The sequence below is a fragment of the Solanum tuberosum genome, unplaced genomic scaffold (assembly GCF_000226075.1).
Source record: "Solanum tuberosum cultivar DM 1-3 516 R44 unplaced genomic scaffold, SolTub_3.0 scf00664, whole genome shotgun sequence".
NCBI classification, from domain to species: domain Eukaryota; kingdom Viridiplantae; phylum Streptophyta; class Magnoliopsida; order Solanales; family Solanaceae; genus Solanum; species Solanum tuberosum.
The window spans coordinates 20,470-29,645 of NW_006239604.1; the positions used below are offsets into that span (position 1 = coordinate 20,470).

General features: G+C 34.9%; 2 pseudogenes; one reads left to right on the forward strand and one right to left on the reverse strand.

Annotated features, from left to right (window-relative positions):
• Positions 1-1,456: 1,456 nt before the first annotated feature.
• LOC102597080 (senescence-specific cysteine protease SAG39-like) lies at positions 1,457-2,621 on the reverse strand (annotated as a pseudogene).
• A 5,900-nt stretch (positions 2,622-8,521) lies between these two features.
• Positions 8,522-9,176, forward strand: part of LOC102597409 (L-type lectin-domain containing receptor kinase IX.1-like) — a 9,780-nt pseudogene continuing 9,125 nt past the window's right edge.

The window sequence follows — 9,176 nt, forward strand, 5'->3', positions numbered from 1 at the left end:
ATTAGCTTCTTATATCACGGCAAGGTATAGGATGGTCCTCGGGCAACGTGAGGTAAAACGTTGTATCATTAGCTTCTTATATCACGGCAAGGTATAGGATGGTCCTCGGGCAACGTGAGGTAAAACGTTGTATCATTAGCTTCTTATATCACGGCAAGGTATAGGATGGTCCTCGGGCAACGTGAGGTAAAACGTTGTATCACCACTTAGTTTCATAGTGGTGGTTATCGGTTAGAGAAACTCCCACAGCAGTAAAAAGAGCTTGGTTCCTCGAGGGTTCTGCTTAGTATGGATGGGGTATGGGACTTCATTCATGCATTGCACAAGTAGACCTTGAGAGGAAGCATGATATTTTCATGATATTATAAATATGATATTTACGTCATGTTTTTAAGAGTTTTACTAGCTTTATATATTGCATGTGTCTTATTGCTTTATATATTGAGTTCAGTTATTCATGAGTTGAACAGAGCCAAGGTAAGTGTTCTCTTGTACTCCTTTCAAGCTTAGGTTGTGGTTTAGCTTTCCAGCTCGCATACTCGTACATTCCATGTACTGATGCCAGTTGGCCTGCATCGTTTTATGATGCAGATACAGGTACCCCGGATCAGCATCCTGCACGCCGTTGATCCAGCTGAGCACTCTAGAGTCAGTGGTGAGCCTTTTGCATTCCGGAGGACTCAATTGTTTTGTTCCTTTAGTTTTGTGCTATTAGGATGTTGCGGGGTCTGTCCCAACATCCATCTCAGTACGTTAGAGGCTTCATAGACAGACAGTCAGTCAGTTAGTATTGAGTCTCTCATCTATGTATTTATGTAAATATTCTATTTTGAGACTCGAGTTGCCTTTTTGGCCAGATATGTATCAGTTAAGTTGTTATGTCTTTGCATGGCATTGAGTTATTCTGTTGAGTAGGTTTCCGCTGAGTTAAGAAAGCCAGGCCAAGGGTTCGCTTGGGGCCAGCAATGGTCTCCGAGTGCCGGTCCCGCCCATGGTGTAGGCTCGGGGCGTGACACACACGAGATGCACGTATGATGCACAAGATGTACGTGTGGCACACGAGATATACGTTTGGTGCACGAATGCACGTGTGGCACCCGAGATGTACGTGTGGCACACGAGATACATGTGTGGCACACGAGATATACATGTGGCACACGAGATGCACGTATGACGCACAGGATGCACGTGTGACATGCGAGATGCACGTTTGTTGCACAAGATGCACGAGACTAGAAAGGGATAAAAAAAAAAGTGTTTTAAACAGGCCACGACAATTGGTACTTTTCAAGATGCTCAGTTAGATTAAATTGAGTGTGATTATTTCATCGTCTTAGTTCTCATTCTGTCTATAAAATATGCATCACATAGAAACGTATTGTATATGAATTTGAGAGATGAAAAATTGAGTAAAATCACAACATTCCTTCCATCAAATATACATCTTGACAACAACTTACACTATTTCTCCAAGTCTCTTCCCTTTAGCCGCAATACCAACAGAAATTGGTTGATTCACTACAGCTTTCAAGAACGATGACTCGTTAGGTGGTACAACTTTGCGACCACTGATCCTGCTGGTTGTTCGGTCTTGCAAACTTTTTGAGCTTCTTTGTAAGGATAGTTAGTCTTTGTGGTAATGCCACCGCCGTTATTCTGAAGTAAGAAGTCATAGGCGACGGTCATTAGTTCGCCCTTACAACCTTTATTCTGCATAGAGCAATCCAATAGTTATTGTTCCGAAAGTGAGATTAGTTCGTTGTTTGCAATTTGATATGCTCCTTCTATCACCGCGTGTGATAGTTTATTTAAAACAAGTACGTACCTAGTTTATAAATATTTTGAAATTGAACTTTGAACTTTCCATTTCTAGTTACACATGATGGTTATGTCATATAGTATTTTCTAGAGCACACAAATACTCTGTCTATTCAAAAATAGTTGTCACGTTTTAAAATTACAATTTAGATATGGAAATTAAATAACTACAAGTAGGAATTCTTCTCATATCAGTATGACAAAAAAATACATGATACATTATTAAATTATATATTAAAATCCATATATATAGTTTGATTCTTGAAAATCAAAAGATGCATGAAAAATATTTTAAGACGAACATACTTGACCACAACTCAAGTGAAAATAAGAATTTGATCTGGTCTTACCACATACACCTTGATCCTTGATTCCTGTGACACTGCCTCTCTTTCTCCAGTCCATGCTAAATAGAACTTCAGTCACACTATCATATTTAATGGACGTTGTTGTAGCTGTTGATTATTGCTGGGATAATAATGAAGTGTCAAGCCCCATAAATGATGTTGTAAATTACTCAGTGGTCAGATCAGCATATTTATTGATGGCTAGCTTATAACGCTGATCAGTTCCGTTCTGGTTGAACGATTTAATGAACTCAACGTTTTCCTTGAATGTTTTGAAGCGATATTTCTTTTCTATATCATCTTTGTATACACGTCCATGATGAGCCATCCATTTTTCATGCCTTTCAAGTATGGATAATTCTTTTAAGTCGCGGGAAGTTACTATAAAGGGACATAGGCTAAGAATGAAAAAAAAACAAGAACAATAATATTCTTGAGGCAAAAATTGAAAGCCATCAATAGTAAATGGTAATGAAATATTGAAATATAGGAACTAGTTAAAAACTAAAAGGGAGGCTGAGTGAATAAGCACACATCGATGTTAATAGAGTTTATATAAGCACAATATCACTACAAAAAAATGCCTAAATCGTAGGGGTTTCAAAGGGGAGGTTAGCTGCAACCCCCACAAATTACATTAAATAGAGGGGGTTTTGGTAGCTGATGGAAAATAAACGTAATAGCGGGGGTTTAAAACCCCGTCATCTAGAAAGAGAAAAATCTAAGTAAATAGTCAGGGTTGAAACCCCCGTTATTTGTAAATACAATTTTTTATTTCAAAATATAAAATACGATATTTATATTTTTATAAAAGTACAGTAGTTTTAGTTACTGAAATACAAATATAAAAGAAATGTCACTTCCATTCTTTATATTTTTATACTATACTTTTAGTTACTTAAATACACAACCCACAATGAGCTGCAGCTGGTACTCTTTCATTTGCTTAGATCACTATAATTTCTCAATGGTTAGGCCTCTTAGTCAACTACAGTAGTACTAAATAGAGATAAAAGGTCAAATGTCTGGACAAGCACAAATTTATCTTGCTACTCATAAGAATGCAAATGGAGCATATGTTAATGAAGCAAAGTTATATGCGTAAGTTTTTTAAGGGGAAAATAACACTCCAGTTCCTCTGGTTGTTTCAAGTCAGTCTCTTTTAAGCCAAGTAGTATTTGTTTGGTCTCTTATTTGTATTAAACCTGAGATTCTCTGTTCATGCTTTCACCATTGCTAATATTTGTTCAAAATAGTTTGATGGTGCCTCTTTAGTATATTGTGTTGTCATTTTGAAATGGTTTAAAATCCTTGCTTGAGTAAATGGCTTAACCTTTTGCTGTTTTAAGCATTTCTTATGTAGTATAAAACATGCTCTTTGTTATGATTTGAGCTCGAGTAAATATGCTTATGATCTTTGTTTTTTCCCCTAAAAATATTAGTCAGGTGTTGATCAATAAGTTTCTGGTAAGTTTTTTTCCTTTAAAAATTTTCTGGACATAGGCAGTCATGTCCCCAGTAGCTCTGAAAGAAAGTACCATTATATTCGTCTGGCCTGTAGCACTTGAATCTCTTAGGCTAAAAACAGTCTTCTTGATTTCCGATTCTTCAGGGATGATACATAACATGTCATTCTTTTCCGAGGAAATAGAGTTAGGAATAGAGTTAGCAGGGATGATTCCAGTTTTATGTGTGGTGCTAAGTCTCTAGTGCCATAACCACCTAACTTTCTTGGTAAAAAGACTATTGACCTTTAAATGAGTTTATTACATATTGCAGAACTGATCCCTACTCATTTTGAATATTTGGCTAGATATTTGGGCTGAAATTTTAGATTGATATACTTGTATTTGATTTTAAGTGAGGTAATTGAAATCTGGAATAAATCCTAACGTATTATATAACTATAGTCTTTGTGATCTTTTTTCTTGTTCTAGTGACAATACATTACTGCATAACATGGAGGTCGTTAATTAGATAACTAAGTGTGTATTATATTTAGATAATACATCTCTATTCTCAACTACTTTTTAATATTTTGATAATGTATTTTATGTATGTACTATATTCAGGAAAAAATTCAGCAGACTTTGAGTCAAAGCACTGTGAATGAGTCTGTAGTATCGCCAGATGATGCAGTTGGTAAAGTGCTAGGAAAAGAGTACTCTGGAAGGGTAAGGTGTTTGGGATTAGAAGCTGTACCCACTAGAGTTTTTAAACAAGCAAGACCTCGATTCAGTGGTATGAATACTTCAAGTGTTTCATGTTCATCCTATTGCCAAGAGAACTACGATAAATTGTTCAATGCTCACAATCAAATGATGGCTGCTTTCGAGTCATATATGATAATGAAAGAAGGGACATTACCAGAACAATTTGAGGGGTCATTTGCTTCTCCTCCTACAGTGTTAAATATAACTTTTACATTCTCTCTTCTTGAATGAATATAGCATACTTGATGATGTTATTGTTATAATACATTCTTGTTAACTAACATGTCTCAATGTTTAACTAAACTGGGAACAGAATTACAAAAGTCTCTTCTACTCCATGAGGCAGAAATGAAGTTTGCGTATATTTTATCTTCCTCTAACCCCGCTTGTGGAATTTCACTATGTATGTTGTTATTGTTAATGTAATACATTCTTGTCAACTAACCTATCTCGATGTTTAACTAAACTGGGAACATAATTGTGTTATTCCACCATCTAACTTATCTGGCTGGTGGTACTGAAAATTCATCAAGTATGTTACATTCATCCATGTTTTGAGTTTGGATGAAGTCACTTACTGTGTATTTTCCTTTGCAGCCAGGTGATGCTAGTGATAGTAATCGTAGTGAAACCCACTGAAGTTTCATGAACAATTGTAGATGCTTTCTTGAGTTTGGATGCTAGTGATCTAAAGTATAAGCAAGTTTTGTAGTGATTTGAAGTTCAAGCAAGATTAAGCAAGTTTTTGTAGTGATATGAAGTTTCTTGTAATCGTATGGTTGAAGTGAATAACATGTTCCAATTAAGTTTGTAGTACTAATCGTACCCTTTATGATATGTTTTTGTGTTGAACTATTGTGTTATTTCATATACTAATATATATGCTCTTTTAGGTTTGACTATGATGTACATGTTATTTAATTAGTTATTAATATTAAAAATTGAATATTTCTAGCAAAATTTTATAAAAAGATACATTTCATAAATAGCAGGGGTTAAAACTCTTGTTAGTTTTAATGTATAATTCATGAATCGTGGGGTTTTTGACTCCCAGAGTACACAAATTGTTGGGGTTCTGAATCCTAGGATTTGAAGTGCAGTTTTACTGAAATCAATTCGTGGGTTCAAAACCCCTGCTAATGGTACCAGGAGTTGGAAAAAACCCTGCGATTTAATTGTGGCACACCTAAATGTAGGAGTTTTTGCAACTGCCGTAACACTAAGTTGCGGGGGTTACTGACCCCCGGAATATGTAATTTTAACCCCCACATCTTAAGTGTGTTTTTGTAGTGTATTGAGAATTTTCGCGTACAAAAATTTCCAATTGAGCCTAAAATGTCAATCATTTCGTTTTCCAGGAATGATCAACCTATTATAACTTTTTGGGAGACTAGGACGACTTCAAGCAAGTTTAAACAATGCAAACAGAGTAATCTTTCTTTCTTTCCTTTTTTTCGTCAAATAAAACACACGGTAGAGAAGTACGTAGGGAATATTTGGTTGACTATCTGAACTCTACTTTATTGGTGAGGGTTCGACTGCTTACCTTGTAATCAATCCCCTCCTATATTTTTTTAAAAAAAAACAAGAAGTAGAGAAGATTTGTATTTATATATATCAACAATGGAGCTATAATTGATTAATTAAGAAAATCTTTTCCATCAAAATTCTTATTACAAGCAATACCACATAGCTCACTGTGTGATATCTGGACTACTAGACAAAAAAAGGAAGAAAAAGATAAAAGAAAAGACCATGTCAACAATCGCCAAAAAGTCAACAATTATATTATTACTATGTAGAGTTAGAACATTTGTCGAGTTGTACCTATAATTTTGCGCAAAGGTTATGCTAATCAGTTTATTCAAAACCGTCGCCGTAGTTCCTCTTAATTCAACATTTAATTTTTCCACATCTTATTTTAAAAAAAAATTGATACATTTGTAAAAGACAATTCAAATATCATGAAAAAGACATATTTAGAGTTGATTTATATTGTAATGTTGCAATATAATTGTGGTAGTCCTCCTTTCTCATTCTCTATTTCCGTTTTCACTCTTTAAGAGATAAAACTGATTTCTTTCCTAATGTGATCACCATTCTATTGTCTTCTTTTTACATATAAAAGTGATAGTCAATTCATGATTTTATAAAAAGAACTATAATAATGGATACAAGGAGAGAAATGAAATTTACATTTTGTACTTGAAATAGGTAATTGATATATGTCGTGTGAAACAAATAGTTAATTTAATTTATAATTTTAGTGATAAAGTTTGATTATTTTTCAGTGTGCAATTTATTTTCACCATTATTATAAATTAATTACATACGCTTTAAATTCATTGATATATCCAAAGGAAGCATACCAAAACCTTCACAGGAAATGAATAAATTGACATATAATTCCAAAGAGCAGTCAACTTGTAGTCTTTTATTAAGTACATAAAGCTATTGAGAGAGTTTAATTTCATGCTCCAAAGGTATATACTGTTGTTGAAATTATCTTACATATTTGGTTCATTCTTTCATTAGAAGAAAAGTTTGGAGATCTATAAATTGAAGATCATTATTCTCATAGCATAACACAATAGAATCCACAATGTAGTCGTTTAGATACTTTTGTTTTATGAGGAGATTTTCTCTCTACTGTTTTTATGCTTGTAGGCCAATTGGTCATATCATATATTAAAATTATGTCTCGTAGTATGGTTTATGTGTCATTATGATTTGCAATTGTAAACTTCCGCCATAATTGTGAAAAAGTTAAAGTTGATTTTTTGGGTATATGATAGATTGTTCAAGTAATGTTTCTAGAATAGTCTAGGATAGTATCTAGGATATTATCTTAAAAAATATCTAGCTATCTAGAAGATAAAGTTCACTAGAATTTTCTTTGTAGAAGTATCTAGAAGAATTTCTAGGACCATCCACGAACAAGTATAAATATGGGTGGTCTTATATATTTGTAATCAACCCAAAGGCAATCCAAGAACAACCCAATTCAAGAGTCTTCTTTCATAAACTAGTTCTCCTTTCTAACTTCCTCTTCTTTAGTTGAATCTTTCGATCTTAGTTAACGATCTTGGGCTAGCAGAAGGATTCTCCAATTATACTTTTCTTCTGCTATTCTCTACATGGTATCAGAGCAATAGCCGTAGATTGGCTTGCGGGTATTATTTCAAGATCGAGTTAGTGGTAGATTCAACTAGTTGTCTATATGGATTTTAGCGGCCGTGTTAATGGACTAAGGATGGAGCTGTTGAATCAGTCCAATTACAAGGTATGGAAGACATGTATGGAATCATACCTAGTGGGAGAGGATTTGTGGGATGTTGTTAATGAGAATGACACAAGTCCTCCTGCTGACGGACCGAAAAATAACAGTGCATACAAGAAGTGAAAGTAGATTAATGCGAAGGCAGAGTTCATTCTGAAGAGATCTCTCTGCGGTTTATTCGACCATATTATAAGGTGTAAATCAGCTCATGAAATATGGAGGACCCTCGATCGTTTGTTCAACAAGAAGAATGAAACTCGGCTGCAGATATTGGAGAATTAATTGGCTAACACCACTCAAGGTAACCTTTCTATCGCCAAGTACTTTTTGAAGATTAAGAACTTATGTTCCGAGATATCTTTGTTGAATTCGGAAGAGGCTATCTCTGAAGCACGAATGAGAAGAATTATCATTCGTGGTTTGAAACTTTGGTTGCTACCAAGACGATTTCTTTATGCCCATCAAAGAACCTCGAGATGCTAATCCACGAAAAAGAAATATATTCCATTTGTGACGTCGATTCAAGGATGGGCTCAACAACCATCCTGGGAGGAATTTGAGAATTTATTGTCGTCACAAGAGTTACTAGCCAAACAGTTGGTTGGTGTATTCATCAAAGAGGGAGAATGAAATGCTTTTGTTGCAGACAAGAGGAACTTCGGAAAAGTAAGAGATATGTCGTACTTTCGATCCTCAGGTGGTTCAAGCTTGCTTGGAGAAAAGGAAGAGTTTCCTAACTATTACGGTAAGAAGCTTCTAAGATGTTATCGTTGTGGTGAAGTAGGACATATAAAAAGATATTGCCAAGCCAAGGAGAGCAATATGACTCAAAAAGTTGCTGAAGAAGAAGAAGAGTGGGGAAAATGTTGGTAGCTGAGGCTCGAGCAATATATGCCATGATTTCCATCAATCTTGAAAAAGATTGGATCAAGGATCTAGAATATAATATAGCCGATCACGTGGAGAAGCAAGAAACTGATGTTGTCGGTATGAAGCAAGAATTTTTTGAGAATGTTCTCAGTGGTGACAGGGTAGCTACTATCGAAGAAATCAAAGAAGTAGATTATGAACAAGCAGTGTCTGAAACTATATATGTTAGTGGTGACCTTCACAGAGAAATCATTAATAAAGGTTTATTGGAAGCTGAAGTCTCTAGTCAATCATTTGCCATATCGAGGTTAATAACTAGCTTAGAGAAAATATTGGAAGCAAATGGAGATGATGAATATCAAATAGATAAGGAAGTTGACCTTGAAGGCCAAATTTCATGCAGAGAGAGAGTAGACATAATTATTGGAAGCTCTGAAAATGAAAAATATTTTATTAAAGAGCTGAGAAGAAAATGTGGTTGTAACATCCGGCAATTTGAAATAGCTAAGAAGAGGCTTAGAATTTGAAAATTTTCAATTTTTGGAAAGGATTTGAAAATCTAGAAAATTTGGCTAAGTATGGAAATCAGTGATTTTTGGCTAACTTTGAGCAGTCATAACTTCTAGCTCAGGATGAGTTAGGAGTAGT